An 18641-nucleotide genomic window follows, 5' to 3' on the forward strand; every position below is an offset into this window, starting at 1 on the left:
ATTTTAGAAGGAGAGGGTCCAGATTGTCTAGCCCTGCTGATTTGTACCGGTCCAGATTTTGCAGCTCTTTCAGAACATCAGCTATCTGGACTTGGGTGAAGGAGAAATGGGGAGGCTTGGCCAGCCGTAGAAAAATGCTCCATTATCGTGGATTTATCGGTGGTGACAGTGTTTCCTAGCCTCAGTGCAGTGGGCAGCTGGGAGGATGTGCTCTTATTCTCCATGGACTTTACAGTGTCCCAAAACTTTTTGGAGTTTGTGCTGCAGGATGCAAATTTCTGTTTGAAAAAGCTAGCCTTAGGGGTGGCGCAGTGGTTAAGGCCTGCATTTAGTTTTATTTGCATTTAAGAGCAGTTGGAGGCCACGGAAGGAGAGTTAAATGGCATTAAAGCTCGTCTGGAGGTTTGTTAACACAGTGTCCAAAGAAAGGCCAGAGACTCTGGGTTCGCGCCCAGGCTCTGTCGTAACCGTCCGCGACCGGGAGGTCCGTGGGGCGACGCACAATTGGCCTAGCGTCGTCCGGGTTAGGGAGGGCTTGGCCGGTAGGGATGTCCTTGACTCATCGCGCACCAGCGACTCCTGTGGTTGGCCGGGCGCAGTGTGCGCTAACCAAGGTGCACAGTGTTTCCTCCGACACATGGGTGCGGCTGGCTTCCGGGTTGGATGCGGGTTGTGTATTGGAGAACGTCTCTCCCGAGCCAGTATTGGAGTTGTAGCGATGAGACAAGATAGTAGCAACTAAAACAATTGAATATCAGGAAATTGGGGAGAAAAAGGGGTAAAAATAAAAATTTAAAAAAAGGAAAAAAAATAAAAAGCTAGCCTTTGCTTTCCTAAATGACTGTGTATTTGGTTCCTAACTTCCCTGCAAAGTTGCATATCGCGGGGGCTATTCGAAGCTAATACAGTATGCCACAGGATGTTTTTGTGCTGGTCAAGGGCAGTCAGGTCTGGAGTGAACCACGAGCTATATCTGTTCGCGATTCTACATTTTTTTGAATGGGAAATGCTTATTTAAGATTGCACTTTTAAAGAGTAACCAGGCATCTTCTACTGGCGGAATGAGGTCAATATCCTTCCAGGATACCCGTGCTAGGTCGATTAAAAAGGCCTGCTCGCTGAAGTGTTTTAGGGAGCATTTGACAATGATGAGGGTTGGTCGTTTGAACGCAGACCCATTATGGACGAAAGCAATGAGAGTGATCGCTGAGATCCTGGTTGAAGAGAGCAGAGGTGTATTTGGAGGGCAGGTTGGGTAGGATGATATCTATGAGGGTGCCTGTGTTTACAGATTTGGGTTTGTACCTGGTAGGTTCATTGATCATTTGTGTGAGATTGAGGGCATCAAGCTTAGATTGTAGGATGGCTGGGGTGTTAAGCATGTCCCAGTTTAGGTCACCTAACAGCACGAGCTCTGAAGATAGATGGGGGGAAATCGATTCATGTGGTGTCCAGGGCACAGCTGGGGGCAGAAGGTGGTCTATAGCAAGCGACAACGGTGAGGGACTTGTTTCTGGAAAGGTGGATTTTTAAAAGTAGAAGCTCAAATTGTTTGGGCACAGACCTGGATAATAAGACCGAACTCAGCAGGCTATCTCTGCAGAAGATTGCAACTCCGCCCCCTTTGGCACTTCTATCTTGTTGGAAAATGTTATAGTTAGGGATAGAAATGAAAGGGTTTTTGGTGGCCTTCCTAAGCCAGGATTCAGACACTGCTAAGACATCTGGGTTGGCAGAGTGTGCTAAAGCAGTGAATAAAACAAACCTAGGGCGGAGGCTTCTAATGTTAACATGCATGAAGCCAAGGCTTTTACGGTTACAGAAGTCAACAAATGAGAGCACCTGGGGAATAGGTGTGGTACTGGGGGCTACAGGGCCTCGGTTAACCTCTACATCACCAGAGGAGTAGTAGGATAAGGGTATGGCTAAAGGCTATAAGAACTGGTCGTCTAGTACCTTCGGAACAGAGAGTAAAAGGAGCAGGTTTCTGGGCGCGGTAGAATAGATTCAATGCATAATATACAGACAAAGGTATGGTAGGATGTGAATACAGGTAAACCAAGGCATTGAGTGACGATGAGAGAGGTATTGTCTCTGGAGACATCAATTAAACCAGGTGAGGTCACCGCATGTGTGGGAGGCGGGACAAGAGGGCATATTGAGGCATATTGAGCAGTGCTGAAGGCTCTACAGTGAAATAAGACAATAATCACTAACCAAAACGGCAAAATCATGTTACTGGCATATCATGTTAGTTGCCATTGTTATACTTCCATTTTTTACCTAACAAATTCTTATTTTCAATGAGGGCCTTGGAACAGTGAGTTAACTGCCTTGTTCAGGGGCAGAACGACAGAGTTTTACCTTGTCAGCTCAGCTCAGAGATTCGATCTTGCAACCTTTCAGTTACAAGTCCACTAGGCTACCTGCCACACCCATTTAAGCTTGAAGGCTATTCAAATGGTACTTTCACTATGCACATGACCCTCCTAATTTCCCTGCATTACCCAAGACCCTTATTAACATTTGTATTCATTAAATGACCCATTGAAACACAGCAGTAGATTTGATATATTTACCATCTTGCTGCTTATATCGGTGGGAGATCAGGACATTGGTCGTTTTCTCGAGACCCAAGTGGAGAAACTCCACAGGCTGTTTGCCATACTTGTGAACTCTGAAGACTTCATGTTTTAGACCAGTCCCGTAGATGTAGTCTTCAAATATGTCAATCCTGTATGGCTGGGATATTCCTGGGAACACAGCCATGGAAACAGAATGAAGGCAGGGTGGAAAGAAGCATATGACCATGAACACTGAAAAAATAAAATAATATATATGTTTTTTAGAAAATCCTATTTGGGATGGTAAAATGTTTTCAGTGCAAACTTAAATGCCTAAAACCATGTATGTAGAAAAGATAATGGAGCTATATATTTTCCTTTGAGAACTAACAAAATAAAAACTAGACAGTCAGGGAGAATAAAAATGGTCATGTCATTGATTTTGTTATAATGTATGAGTCATTCAGATATCATGCAAACCCGGCATTAGTGTTGACAAAATGTTTAGAATTGCAGGAAATGTACTTTAAAAGAACAAAATGCTGTCTCTGCAGCCAAGAGGGCCTCTAAACATTTTGGTGGTAGACTGTGCCATTGGCCACGGCCACTACCCCCCCCCCCCCCCATGCAACTTTGCCACAGTTGCTGGAAAAAATCCTAAGGGAAACACTAAACACAAACGCACACACTATGTTATTGTAGCAATCTGTTGATAAAATGTAGAGGAAATTAAACAATGATCACATCAGTAGCTAGTATGTGCTAGGAAAGTAAATCTTTGTTTTGTTCTCAGGGTGGTGTTACCGTGTCTGTCCCTGATTGCAACCAGAGGGTCCGACCCATCCAATCTCACACTGCCTATCTCGGAGAGCTCAGGATCAGCCCAGTACAAACGTTGGTTGAAGTAATCGATGGCCAGACCTGGTGAGGATGAGAGAACAAGCTTTATTTTCCTCATGAATTTTTGTAAAGATCAATATGGATGCCTTCATTTTGAGAGCTTTCAGATTAGAAACAATGTTCTTGAAATATTTGAACACAATTGCATGGATTGCAGCTGTCAACATTCCATATAAACTGCAGATAGACTGCATAAACTGACAGTTATTTCATCTATTTCCTTTTGGTACCTCACTTCCTTCGCAGCCGAGAGAAAGTCATTAACATTTCAATGGAATCATTCTACAGGATATATACAGTACCAGTCAAATGTTTGTGCAAAAACTGTCATCAAGACAAGGGGTAGTTACTTTGAAGAATCTCAAATATATAAATCACATTTGGATTTGTTTAACACTTTTTTGGTTACTACATGATTCCATATGTGTTATTTCATAGTTTTGATGTCTTCACAATTATTATACCATGTAGAAAATAGTAAAAACAAAGAAAAACCCTTGAATGAGTAGATGTGTCTAAACTTTTGATTGGTACTGCATATACCAGCATATATATATTTTTTAATTACAGATTTTTGGTGTTAAATCTACTATGTATTTCTATCATGTGGATAAAATACCCAAGTTGCCATGGTGATTAAATCGGTGTGCGTTTTTACACAGATTGTGAATTCCTTCTACCTTGGGGACAGTTCATGGGTCCCTGATCTTAAAGGAGGCCAAACCATCTTTAAAAACTAGATCAGCACCAAGTGTCTCCCCCAAGACCATAACAACAGGTTTGGTCTGTCAGAGACACTCATTAACTTTTTCCATGGCCTTATTTTAACCAGCTTTATCCTCTAGTCTACAACTAGCCTGGTCCCAGATCGGTATTTGCTGTCTTACCAACTCCTACAGTCATTGCCTTTAACAAGATTGTGAAAAAGTGTTATCCTATGGTACAGTATGTTAGCTAAATCAAACATACTAATGTGACATGAGGAGACACTGTACTGTAGATACCTGTTGGTCTCCTGAGGTTCTTCTCCAAAAATATCCTACGCATAGTCCCATCCATAGCCGACTCCTCAATATGAGAATGATCACCTATTACTGTCCAATACATCATCCTGTAGAAGGTACAAAGACAAGTATTTTCTGTTGGGTCTCCATAGCATCTGGTCTAATGGATATTAGGGGATTAAATGCACAGAGATTGGAATTCCTGTCTATATTTATAGAATCCCTGCTGTAGTTAAAGAATCCCTGTAATCCCTGTCTATACTTATAGAATCCCTGTAATCCCTGTCTATACTTATAGAATCCCTGCTATAAATGATAGAATCCCTGTAATCCCTGTCTATACTTATAGAATCCCTGTAATCCCTGTCTATATTTATATAATCCCTGCTGTAGTTAAAGAATCCCTGTAATCCCTGTCTATACTTATAGAATCCCTGTAATCCCTGTCTATACTTATAGAATCCCTGCTATAAATGATAGAATCCCTGTAATCCCCGTCTATACTTATAGAATCCCTGTAATCCCTGTCTATATTTATAGAATCCGTGTAATCTCTGTCTATATTTATAGAATCCCTGCTATAGTTAAAGAATCCCTGTAATCCCTGTCTATATTTATATAATCCCTGTAATCCCTGTCTATACTTATAGAATCCCTGTAATCCCTGTCTATATTTATAGAATCCCTGTAATCCCTGTCTATACTTATAGAATCCCAGGAACCACTGATATATTTATGGAATCCCTGTCAAATACTGTATGTATGGTTTAACAAATCAGTAAAGAAAACACATTTTGGAACCCATCTTGGATGCATTTTTCAAAATTGCACAGCCGTCTTCCTTCAGCAGAGTTACAAAATAATGACAAAGCAAAAAGGTATAAAGTGACAACATAATGATGAAATTGAACATTGTATGAAAAGGATGCTCTTACCCTTGCGGTGGGTTGACAGCGATGGCATACGGCTCTCCTGCAATGTCAGTTATCAGACGGGTGCAATTTGGCCCTCTGAGCTGGCCCACGTTTATAGAGTATCTGAGCTTAGTCCAGTGGGCTGTGTAATAGCTGAACCAGTGCATTCGAGAATGGTCTGTCCAATAGATATTTCCTGTAATCCAGTCAGCAGACACATCCCTCGGTCTACGGAAGTCTGAACACTGCAAGGAAAATCAGAGCTTGTAAACATGAAAGCGTGAACATGACAAAGACTTTCAAGGTATTTGTATTAAATATGGCAAATAAAGTTTAACATTCAGATGTGAAGAATTGTGTTATCCATTGACATATTTAGATGCACTCACTATTCTTTCCCCTATCAAACATGATAACGGTATGTCTAATCCAATACTTGATGCTAGTAAAGGTTTAGTAGCCTATGCTTAATGTGTAAGAAGTATTGCGTGTGATCAGGTTATTCTATACCGTAATGTTTCCAATGAGACAACAATGGCTCAAACTTTAGATCAATGTACATCATGGTATTTGAATAATAGTTTCTCCAAATGACATTGAAAGATGTGTGTCATTAATCGTAAAACAATTTACTGGCTTTCTTTGAGTTTGTCAGTAGCCATATCTACAAATGAGAAAAATGAATCGTCCGAGACATTCATTGCATTAAAGGGGAACAACGGCAAATTTCAAAAATATATCTATGTTTCTAAACCCCTCTGACTAGTTGATGGACTGTCTGTCAAAGCGTGTATGTCTCTCACTCAGGGAGAGCAAGGTAGAACTAGAGCTACATCACAGAGTTATAAAACTTTCCAGTAGCCGCAGCGCTAGATAGAACTTTGTGTAATATCTTTAATCTACGAAAAATATAAAACATTCTATCAAACCAAAAATACAACATTTGTGAAGTCCAATCGATTGTGAGATATGGCATATACATTTTATGTGATCCATTTGGGTCACGGGTTCACAATTTGACAATTTCTGAGGAAAGGAGCCGACCTTATTCCGCCTCCCACTTTTATCTTGTAACTCCATTGTACATAATTGCACCTGCCAATCAACACTGTCCATCTTCCCTATTAACAGTTGGCTACACACCAAAATATATCTACTAAATTTAGAATGAAAGACTAGTGAGATTGCAACATAACATCCACTTCATAAGATGACACATATGGGCTAAAAGGCTCATTTATGTACAAATGTTTCATTAGACTGTAATGTTCCTACAGTAGCCAGCTGACAGCAAACATATCCTTCTAAATTAATTTGTTGCAGATATAATAGATAGATGCATGCATCAGTAGCTAGGCTATCGAAATGCGACTTACAGTATGCTCACTGTCCAAGTTTTCATTGGGGTAGATCAAATATTATTTTATTAAAATGATTATTAGCCTACATTTACATTTTCAAATCGATAGAATAATGCAATCATTTACAAAACTATGCAGAGGATTTAATTTGCAAGCCAGGGCCAAATTACCTTCCTCGAGCAAGCAGAAGAATGTCATAATGTAACCATTATTGAAAGGTATTCCTATAGCCTATGTTTAAATCAAATACTCTTGCATAAAATACCCTACATGTGAAAGTCATATATTGATTATGTATAGCATAGAAGAATGATGATCACTGCAATCAACAGCTGCAGTGTTGCTCATTGGATTACCCCATATCATGGAATAGGCTATGTGAAAGTTTATCAAGAAAAAAAGGCAGACATATGGAATTATTTGTTTTGGATGGATGGTTGACATGATAGAAAGGTAGGCGGATATTTTCTTATCTAAATGTGGGTGAAGCTTTTCTTCAGTATACATTTATCGAGCTTGTTATGCGTGTTGTACTGTACTCGCACCAGGGAAAAACCTTATTGCCTATTGTGCAATATATTTCAAACTTCTAACAAAATACACCAGCAACATCAATTAGGAGATAAAGGTTGTGGGCACAGTGTTTCTGATCAGATTGACAATTATGTATTTGTGTGGCTACGATGCCATCTTTAGAGCACAGCATTTTCTGATTCGTTTCCAGAGCATTGAAAGAGAGAAATTAAATAGGCTACTAGCGAGGTCTGATGATGCTTCTAACAATATAGTAAAAGGCGTGTTGTGTTGGGTGATGTGCTAACGTCGAATTTTGAAAACTTCCAGTGTGTTGTGTTTCTGAGGAGCCCCCTTGTGTGTGTGTTGTTGCATGAGCTGGCTGCTGTTCCCTCCTTGCTTCGCCGGGATCTCGGAAAAGGTACAATTGTGAACCCTCGACCCAAATTGTTCACATAAAATGTTATGCCATATCTCCCAATCGATTTGCGTTCCCTATTTTAGTAATTTCGCTGTGACAGAACGTTTATATTTTATTCCATAAAGTTCTATCTAGCACTGCACTGAGTGGGGGGCTGTATAACCCTGTGACGTAGCTCTCCCTCTAGCTCCACCTTGTCTCCCTGAGTGAGAGAGGTGGGCACATTGACAGACAGTCCAACATCAAGGCAGAGGGGGTTAGGAACATAGACAATTTTTCAAAAATATGTTGTTATTCTCCTTTATTTCAAACAAAACCTGGAAAAAGCTTGGCACCTTCCTAATGTTCTATACTCTAGCTCACATGAGATATGTGACTATATGAGATACATTTAATCTTCAAGCACTCACTGCTATATTCACGCTCTCACGGCTAATCATTTTATAATTAATTGTGCTCAAATGCAGTAACCAAGGCATACTGTAGCTTCAATGGATTTAGAAAAGAAAAAAAAACATGCATATCTTGTGATAGTGTTACTTAAACATTACTGTAGATATGATGTGGATATTAGTAAGCAGACATTGAATGGACAATATCATACATTTCAAAGTAAAGTAGACTTTCCAACCACCCTAACCACACCTTTGGAAATACTTACTATGTTTCCGACATTAGTTTTAGTTTGACTCTTGTCTAGGATTTCTTTGTAAAAAAGTCCACCGGGGTTAAACTGGGTAGCCCAGATAACCTTTTGTTGGTGTAACAGAGCATCCATCCCAATAATGCGGGCATTGTCCTCGATGCGAGTGAGGAATTTGTGTCCATGGCTCTGGTTAAACGGATACACAAAACTTCGGATTTCAGTGTCATTAGCTATGTAGAGCACTCGATCTTCTGGTCCTGCCCGTTGTTGAGTTATTAATATGCAAAAAAAATGAAAAGTGGCTAAATTCCATTTGGGGTTTTAAACAACAGTTTGACAGCATAATTGAATTTACAGAAGCAAAAAAGTATAATATATGGCAATCAAGTCATATATAAACATTCTTGGGCAGTTTTCTGGACACATTAAGCCTAGACCTGGACTAAAAAGCATTTTTGATGCAGATTCTACTTTGATTTTTCTTTTTATTCCAGGATTAGGATGAATCTGTGTCCAACAAACTGCCCCCATATATATGACATGTTCCTTGTGGATCAGGATAATAATATATAATCACATAGTAACAAGACCAGTAATTTATTACTACTACTACCTGTGGTGCCAATCAGTAGGAATAGTGGGGATAGAGGGGATATGTCATTAAAATGGGAAAAGTGCCTTCAGAAAGCATTCATACCCATTGACTTATTCCACATTTTGTTGTGTTACAGCCTGAAATCGAAATGGATTAAATGTATTTTTCACTCACCCATCTACACACAATTCTCCATAATGACAAAGTGTAAACATGTTTTTATAAATGTTTGCTAAATTATTGAAAATGAAAGAAATATCTAATTTACATATGTATTCACACCCCTTTGCTATGACACTCCAAATTGAGCTCAGGTGCATCCAATTTCCCTTGATCATCCTTGAGTTGTCGCTACAACTTGATTGGTGTCCACCTGTGGCCAATTCAATTGTTTGGACATGATTTAGAAAGAAACACACCTGTCTATATAAAAGGTCCAACAGTTGACAATGCATGTCAGAGCAGAAACTACATCTCCAAGATAGAATTGTGATGAGGCATATATCTGAGGAAGGGCATACAACAATGTTGAAAGTTTCCAAAAGCACAGTGGTCTCCATCATTGGGAAACTGAAAAAATATGGAACTGCCCAGACTCTGCCTAGAGCTGGCTGTCCGATCAAACTGAGCAACCGGGCAAGAAGGACCTTGGTCAGGGAGGTGACCAAGAACCCAATGACCACTGACAGAACTACAGAGTTCCTTGGCTGAGATGGGAGAACATGACAGAAGGACAACAGTTTCTACAGCACTTCACCAATCTGGGCATTATAGGAGTAGCCAGACAGAAGTCACTCCTGAGAAAAAGACACATGACAGCATGCCTTGAGTTTGCAAAAAGGCAAGTGAAAAACTCTGATGAGATGTGGTCTGATGAGACAAAAATGTAACTATTTGGCCTAAATACAAAGCGCTATGTCTGGAAAAAAGCCAGGCACAGCTCACCACCCGTCTTACACCATCACTACCAGGTGATGTGCTATGGGGATGTTTTTCAGTGGCAGGGCCTGGGAGACTGGTAAGGATAGAGGAAACATTTAATGGAGCCAAATACAGGCAAATCCCCGATGAGAACCCGCTTCAGAGTGCAAACAACCTAAGACTGGGGTGAAGGCGAAGATTTACATTCCAACAGGACAATGACACCAAGCATACAGACAAACCAGAATGTGAAAGTCCTCGAATGGCCTCGCAAAAGCCCATACTTGAATTCCATTGAAAATCTTTGGAAACTTAACTGAGCTTGAGAAAATCTGCAAGGAAGAATGGGAGAAAATCCCCAAATCAAGATATACCAAAGCTGTAATCGACTCCAAATGTGCTTCTGCAAAGTATTGACTCAGGGGTGTAAATATTTGTTTCATTTTCAATACATTTGCAAAAATGTCAAAACATGTTTTCCCTGTCATTATGGGGTATTGTGTGTCGATGGTTGAGAAGAAAAAAAATATTTAATATATTTTAATTTCAAGGTTGTAACACAACAACTTTTAGAATATGTTATACTCTCCGAAGGCACTGTATCACAGTGGTGTATACACCCGTAACTTTAACCCTTTAGAGAAAAGATGTGAAATAGATTTTAGTGAATATTGCCAATCATTATTAATGTAATCCTTATTGGTCACATCAGAAACAGCTCAGTTTTATACTATCTAAATTGTTAAATGACTGGTCTTGTATACATTCAGTATTACTTATACATTCCTGTTGTCTTCATGTAAAAGTTATCTGATAACTATGACAGTATCTTTACAATGAAGAGTGGTAAGGATAATGTACAGTTTCATCTATTGAATAAAACTAATCTTTTCAAATAAAGGGTATACAATATTCAAGAACATTTTGCAGTTCATAGAAATACATAATATACTAACAGTATACTGTTTTAATTCCTTTTAGCTTAAAAATACCAGATAAAATACTGTATATCAATTGAAACTACAACAGTAAAAAAAATCCTAGCTCAATTTGTGGCACATCAAGATGATAGTTCAATGTAATTCAGTTAGAACATACAGTAATAAAATGGTCCATACCTTTTACTATACAGTTTCTATTGATTTCCTTGAAATTCTTGTCACAAGTACACTTGTAGGATCCTTTAGTGTTTGTACAATAGTGAGCACATGTGTCAAACTCAAGACACTCATTGATTTCTGAAGAGAAAAGGAAAAACACTCAGTTACTGTACTGCACATGGAAACAGTTAAGCTGCCATACCTCTCAAATCAGAAATGTCAGTTAATGTTGATATTGCCCTAACCTATAGGATTTGAGGATACCTATTGTATACTGAAATTAAAATAAAAAATACTTTAAAAAAAAGTGAGATTTGCACTAGATTGGACAGTTGCAATGTCAACATTTGGTATATATCATAAAAATGTATGAAAACAAAAACGTGCTATTTGGTCTTAAGTTAAGGGTTAGGCATGAAGTTAGCAGTATGGTTAAATTCAGGGTTAAGGTTAAATTTAAAATCGGATGTTACGACTTGGCTGAGAGACTACCCTGCAGAGCTGCCTACCAGTAAATTAGTCATCCCAATTAATGCCAACCTGCTAAATATATATATATATATATTGCTGTTAACACTGGTTCAGTTTCACATGTTGAAGCACGTTCATATATAGCTTTACTAAGCAACAGTTACTGAGTCATATTCAGAGTAGCAGTCAGCTGATGTGATGACAACATGCATAGGAAGTCTGGGTTTAAATGGTCCTTGGTTATCTTTCAGAAAGAGTCTTAACCCATTACGAAAGTGGCAATTACAACTTGAGTACTTAGTTACTCTCCCCCTTAATAGAATAATCAATAACCACTGAGCACAAAAGCAATAACTAGGAGGCAAAAGCCAGGTTTAGAGTTCAGTTTATAATCGCAGATATCGTTATCTCCAACTAAATTATGCATAACTTGCCTACTCAATCCGTAATTACTTAAGCTCATTGAGACTGGATGGCTTACTATATTATCTGTAAGTGAAAGCTACTAAGATACTATAAACACCTACTCAGAGATAAATATATTGAAGGAATTGGTGTCTAAGGAAAAACTAGAAAGCAATATGTGATGTATATTCTTCATTAACCACGGCTATGTACATATTTAACCATATTAGTTAAATGTATATATTTCTTAAATGTGTTAAAGAATGCCATTTATTATTACGGTAACGTTATTCTGTCTAATTAAACAGTGAGGGGGAAAACCAGGACGTACAGTACCTTCACACTGGGCAGTCTTCAGATTCCTCCTGAAGCCAGATTTGCACTGACATATTGCATTTGTGTTTGTCTGATTGCAAATTGCATCCTCCCCACATGGGTTTGTTTTCTTTCCACATATGTCTCCATTGGAAGCTACAGTCGAAGACAATGTGATTGCACATGAAAACACATTTCTATACATCGAATATACTTGCAAAAAGTTGTTCCATTGATGCGTGGAAGCCAGGTGAAGATCAACTTTCTTCAAACAAACAAAAAACTCAGCAAATTTGGATCATGTATTGCCATAAATGTTCTGACATCATCTAACATTTGGATCTAGCAGAAGAATATAGCAGAAGAGCCCTAGATTATCTCACGGATCAAGTTCCTCCCTAGAAACATTTAATACTTCAATCTAAACAGAAGGATATTGATCTGTGTGACACACAAAACACACACACATACAGGCCTTGCAGTCTTGCTCATCCGATCCCCCGTCCCCACAGTCAATGAAGAGGTCACACTGCAGCTGGGCTGGGATGCATCGCTGGGTACTGCAGGTGAACTCTGCCTTCCCACACCGTCTGGGTCTGCCAGACACCACCTCTGCTTTGGGACGCACACAGAAGCCAAACACACGTCAGGCTGCATCGGCAACAGAGAAGGCATTTGCATGAAAGGATGAGTGGAACTCTGAGATATCTTTATATGATGTGATGTGGAGTTTGTAGGGAAATCAAAGGAACTTGACTAATACAACATTGTTGCTGTTGTCGCACTGATACGATTAGGAAAAATGTTTTATTGGAATATACAATTTCCTTAGTTCAACATTCTTGATTAAGAAAAATGTAATGTAATTTCAACTGTAGCTGGTGTAAACTCACCACATTCCTCCTCATCCGAGTTATCCCCACAGTCGTCAACCTTGTTACACAGTTGGTCAGGGCGCAGACACACACGGTCATTTCTGCATCGGTGTGGCCGTGTGGGGGGACAGGAAAGTTTGGCTGGAGGGGAGAAGAATAACACAAGTATTGCAGACAGTCAAATACATTTTAGTTCATTCAACATAGTCCATTCTAGTCTATTTGAATTACTCCATTCTAGTCCATTCAACAAAGTCCATTCTATTCCATTCAACAGAATCCACCATTTCAAACATGAATATGACCTTGCATGGAGTTATAATAAAATATCCATCAAAGATCTAAGTTGTTATTTCAACCCACCACACATCTCTGTGTCCTCATCTGAGTTGTCTCCACAGTCGTCCTTGCCATCACACACCCACGCATGGAGCTTGCATAAGGTGTTGTTGCAAATGAACTCATCAGGACGGCAGAAGAAGATGCCTGAAATTACAAACGGAAGGTTAACAGTAGTGCTATGGGCTTTCTTTCACAAGGCTGTCTTATAGCTAGGTTTTTCCATTTCCTTCTAAACTTCTATTCAATAGCATTGTGCTATCACTACAGTGTCTGTATGAAAGAACATTCTTGTTAGCAAAGTCAGTGCTTAGTCAGAATATGACTATTGTTTTGTACACCTTTCACAGAAAAACACATGGCTAGAATGGTGATTGATATGCTACTAGCCATGTGTTATGTGTGAATTTCAACACCCCTTGTTGCTGACATGGTACTATGAAGGAAGAAAAGCAAATGTGTGTACAATATTGACAGGCATGTAATCTGTATTACAGTGTTCCAGTAAACATGCTCAACTCTACCCATAGTTGCAATCAATGTTCCCTCTAAACTGAGCACATAAGCACATTTCCTCCTGGACTGCCGCACAGAAGAAATGCCATGCAAATACGCAAGAGATTGAACTTCACTCAGTTCGCCCCATTAGTTTGCACTATAGATCAACGTTTTTTCTGTGATTGGATAAACATTATATCAGCCCCTTTTCAATGTAACAAACCAAAACAAATCTAACTTTGCAAGATTGAGTCTGTAATTTTGTTGTAGGCAGAGCCAGAGTGCAATGGAGGATAATTGTATTAGTGGTTGCGGTCTTTCAATCATGTGTGAGTGAATGCCTTTTCAGATGACTTCAGATCAGAGCGCAGAGCCGTTTGCGTACACATTCTGTTGATATTCTTTGCAAGTTAGCGAGTTATTAGCCCAGTTATAGATAAGTATAGGTCAGTAATACTGCTTCCTACAAGAGCACAAAATGTGTAGACTATATTTCAAGCTATTTTTGAAAAGCCAGTCAAGTAAAAATCTTATGTTTTAATTAAAGGGGCAGTGTTGTATTTTGAGACAGGCTTGAATATGCAAATAGGCCAATAGGCAGAGGGGTAGTCTACATTGTCTAAATCACTGTATGGTAAAAATAAATCAAATCACATTTTATTTTATTTGTCACATACACATGGTTAGCAGATGTTGATGTGAGTGTAGCGAAATGCTTGTGCTTCTAGTTCCAACAGTGCAGTAATATCTAACAAATAGTCTAACAATTCCCCAACATATACCTAATACACACAAATCTAAAGAGGTGAATGAGAATATGTACATGTAAGTACATGGATGAGCGATAGCCGAGTGGCATAGGCAAGGTGCAATAGATGGTGTAAAAAACAGTATATACATGTGATATGAGTAATGTAAGATATGTAAACATAAAAATGGCATTATTTAGAGTGCATTGTATAAAGTTACTACTGGTCCATTTATTAAAGTGGCCAGTGATTGGGTCTCAATGTAGGCAGCAACCTCTCTGAGTTAGTGATTAACGTTTAACAGTCTGATGTTCTTGAGATAGAAGCTGTTTTTCAGTCTCTTGGTCCCAGCTTTGATGTGCCTGTACTGACCTCGCCTTCTGGATGGTAGCGGTGTGAACAGGCAGTGGTTTGGGTGGTTGATGTCCTTGATGATCTTTTTGGCCTTCCTGTGACATCGGGTGCTGTAGGTGTCATAGAGGGCAGGTAGTTTGCCCCCGGTGATGCGTTGTGCAGACCACACCACCCTCTGGAGAGCCTTGCGGTTGAGGCTGGTGTAGTTGCCATACCAGGCTATGATACAGCCCGACGGGATGATCTCAATTGTGCATCTGTAAAAGTTTGTCAGGGTTTTAGGTGACAAGCCAAATTTCTTCAGCTTCCTGAGGTTTAAGAGGCGCTGTTGCACCTTCTTTACCACACTGTCTGTGTGAGTGGACAATTCCAGTTTGTCTGTGATGTGTACGCAGAGGAACTTTCCATATTCTCCACTGCTGTCCCTCGATGTAGATAGGGGAGTGCTCCCTCTGCGGTTTCCTGAAGTCCACGATCATCTCCTTTGTTTTGTTGAGTGAGAGGTTGTTTTCCGGATACCACACTCTGAGTGCCACACTCTGGAGATGTTGTTTCCTCCCCTCACCACCTGGGGGCGGTCCGTCAGAAAGTCCAGGATCCAATTGTACAGGGCAGGGTTGTGACCCAGGGCCTCATGCTTGATGATGAGCTTGGAGGGTACTATGGTGTTGAATGCTGAGCAGTAGTCAATGAACAGGATTCTTAGATAGGTATTTATTTTGTCCAGATGGGATAGGGCAGTGTGCAGTGTGATGGCGATTGAATCGTCTGTGGACCTGTTGGGGCGGTGCGCAAACTGAAGAGGGTCTAGGGTGGCCGGTAAGGTGGAGGTGATATGATCCTTGACTAGTCTCTCAAAGCACTTCATGATGACAGAAGTGAGTGCTACGGGGCGGCAGTCATTTAGTTCAGTTATATTTGTCTTTTTGGGTACAGGAATAATGGTAGCCATTTTTAAGCACGTGGGGACGTGGGGGCTTTGAGGACGCGTCTAGGTATGCCGTCTGAGACAGCAGCCTTGCCAGGGTTAACACGTTTAAATGTTTTACTCACGTCAGCCACGGTGATGGACAGACGGGGGAGGAGCGCAGTCCTTGTTAGCGGGCCGCGACGGTGGCACTGAATTATCTTCAAAGCGGGCAAAGAAGGTGTTTTGTTTGTCTGGAAGTGTGACGTCGGTGTCTGTGACGTGGCTGGATTTATTTTTGTAGTCCGTGATTTCCTGTAGACCCTGCCATATACAGTGGGGCAAAAAAGTATTTAGTCAGCCACCAATTGTGCAAGTTCTCCCACTTAAAAAGATGAGAGGCCTGTAATTTTCATCATAGGTACACTTCAACTATGACAGACAAAATGAGAAAAAAAATCCACAAAATCACATTGTAGGATTTGTTATGAATTTATTTGCAAATTATGGTGGAAAATAAGTATTTGGTCAATAACAAAAGTTTATCTCAATACTTTGTAACATACCCTTTGTTGGCAATGACAGAGGTCAAATGTTTTCTGTAAGTCAACACACTGTTGCTGGTATTTTGGCCCATTCCTCCATGCAGATCTCCTCTAGAGCCATGATGTTTTGGGGCTGTAGCTGGGCAACACAGACTTTCAACTCCCTCCAAAGATTTTCTATGGGGTTGAGATCTGGAGACTGGCTAGGCCACTCCAGGACCTTGAAATGCTTTTTACAAAGCCACTCCTTCGTTGCCCGGGCGGTGTGTTTGGGATCATTGTCATGCTGAAAGACCCAGACCCAGCCATCTTCAATGCCCTTGCTGATGGAGGGAGGTTTTCACTCAAAATCTCACGATACATGGCCCCATTCATTCTTTCCTTTACACGGATCAGTCGTCCTGGTCCCTTTGCAGAAAAACAGCCCCATAGCATGATGTTTCCACCCCCATGCTTCACAGTAGGTATGGTGTTCTTTGGATGCAACTCAGCATTCTTTGTCCTCCAAACACGACGAGTTGAGTTTTTACCAAAAAGTTATATTTTGGTTTCATCTGACCATATGACATTCTCCCAATCTTCTTCTGGATCATGCAAATGCTCTCTAGCAAACTTCAGACGAAACTGGACATGTACTGGCTTAAGCAGGGGGACACGTCTGGCACTGCAGGATTTGAGTCCCTGGTGGCGTAGTGTGTTACTGATGGTAGGCTTTGTTACTTTGGTCACAGCTCTCTGCAGGTCATTCACTAGGTCCCCCCGTGTGGTTCTGGGATTTTTGCTCACCGTTCTTGTGATCATTTTGACCCCACGGGGTGAGATCTTGCGTGAAGCCCCAGATCGAGGGAGATTATCAGTGGTCTTGTATGTCTTCCATTTCCTAATAATTGCTCCCACAGTTGATTTCTTCAAACCAAGCTGCTTACCTATTGCAGAATCAGTCTTCCCAGCCTGGTGCAGGTCTACAATTTTGTTTCTGGTGTCCTTTGACAGCTCTTTGGTCTTGGCCATAGTGGAGTTTGGAGTGTGACTGTTTGAGGTTGTGGACAGGTGTCTTTTATACTGATAACAAGTTCAAACAGGTGACATTAATACAGGTAACGAGTGGAGGACAGAGGAGCCTCTTAAAGAAGGTCTGTGAGAGCCAGAAATCTTGCTTGTTTGTAGGTGACCAAATACTTATTTTCCACCATAATTTGCAAATAAATTCATTAAAATCCTACAATGTGATTTTTTGACTGTCATAGTTGAAGTGTACCTATGATGAAAATTACAGGCCTCTCTCATATTTTTAAGTGGGAGAACTTGCGCAATTGGTGGCTGACTAAATACTTTTTTGCCCCACTGTACGTCTCGTGTCTGTGCCGTTGCGTTGTGACTCCACCTTGTACCTGTTCTGGCATTTCACTTGTTTGATTACCTTGCGGAGGGAATAGCTACACGGTTTATATTCAGACATATTCCCAGACCTCTTTCCATGGTTAAATGCGGTGGTTCCCTCTTTCATTTTTGCACGAATGCCGCCCTCCATCCATGGTTTCTGGTTAGGGTAGGTTTTAATAGTCACAGTGGGTACAACATCTCCAATGCGCTTCTTAATAAACGCACTCACTGAGTCAACGTATAGGTCTATGTTGTTCTCTGAGGCTGATCAAAACATATCCGCTTGATCAAAACAACCTTGAAGCTAGGCTTCCAATTGGTCAGACCAGCAATGAATGGTTCTCGTCACTGGTACATCCTGCTTGAGTTTCTGCCTTTAAGACGAAAGGAGCAAGTTGCCGTCATGGTCAGATTTGCCGAAGGGAACTCTTTGTATGCATCGCAGAAGTTAGATTAGCAGTGGTCGAGGGTATTGCCCATGCACGTAGTGCAAGCAATATGCTGGAAGAACTTAGGTTGATTTAAATTTGCTTTGTTAATATCCCCACTACAATAAATGCAGCCTCAGGATGTATGGTTTCCAGTTTGCATATAGTCCAGTGAAGTTCCTTGGTGGATGTCTTGGTGTCTGCTTGAGGTGGAATGTATACAGCTGTGACTATAACTTACGAGAATTCTCTTGGTAGGTAAAATGGCCGGCACTTGATTGTAAGGAATTCTAGATCGGGTGAGCAGAAGGACTTAAGTTCCTGTATGTTGTTATGATTACACCATGAGTCGTTAGTCATAAAGCATATACCACCGCCCTTCCTTTTCCCAGAGAGGTGTTTATCACTGTCAGCGTGATGCATGGAGAAGCCC

The 18641-nt window shown here is 40.5% G+C and overlaps 1 pseudogene; it reads right to left on the reverse strand.

The window, feature by feature from the left end:
* LOC110502094 overlaps positions 1–18641 on the reverse strand; it is a 332876-nt pseudogene that overhangs the window by 28739 nt on the left and 285496 nt on the right.

Source organism: Oncorhynchus mykiss, chromosome 22 (genome assembly GCF_013265735.2).
Source record: "Oncorhynchus mykiss isolate Arlee chromosome 22, USDA_OmykA_1.1, whole genome shotgun sequence".
NCBI classification, from domain to species: domain Eukaryota; kingdom Metazoa; phylum Chordata; class Actinopteri; order Salmoniformes; family Salmonidae; genus Oncorhynchus; species Oncorhynchus mykiss.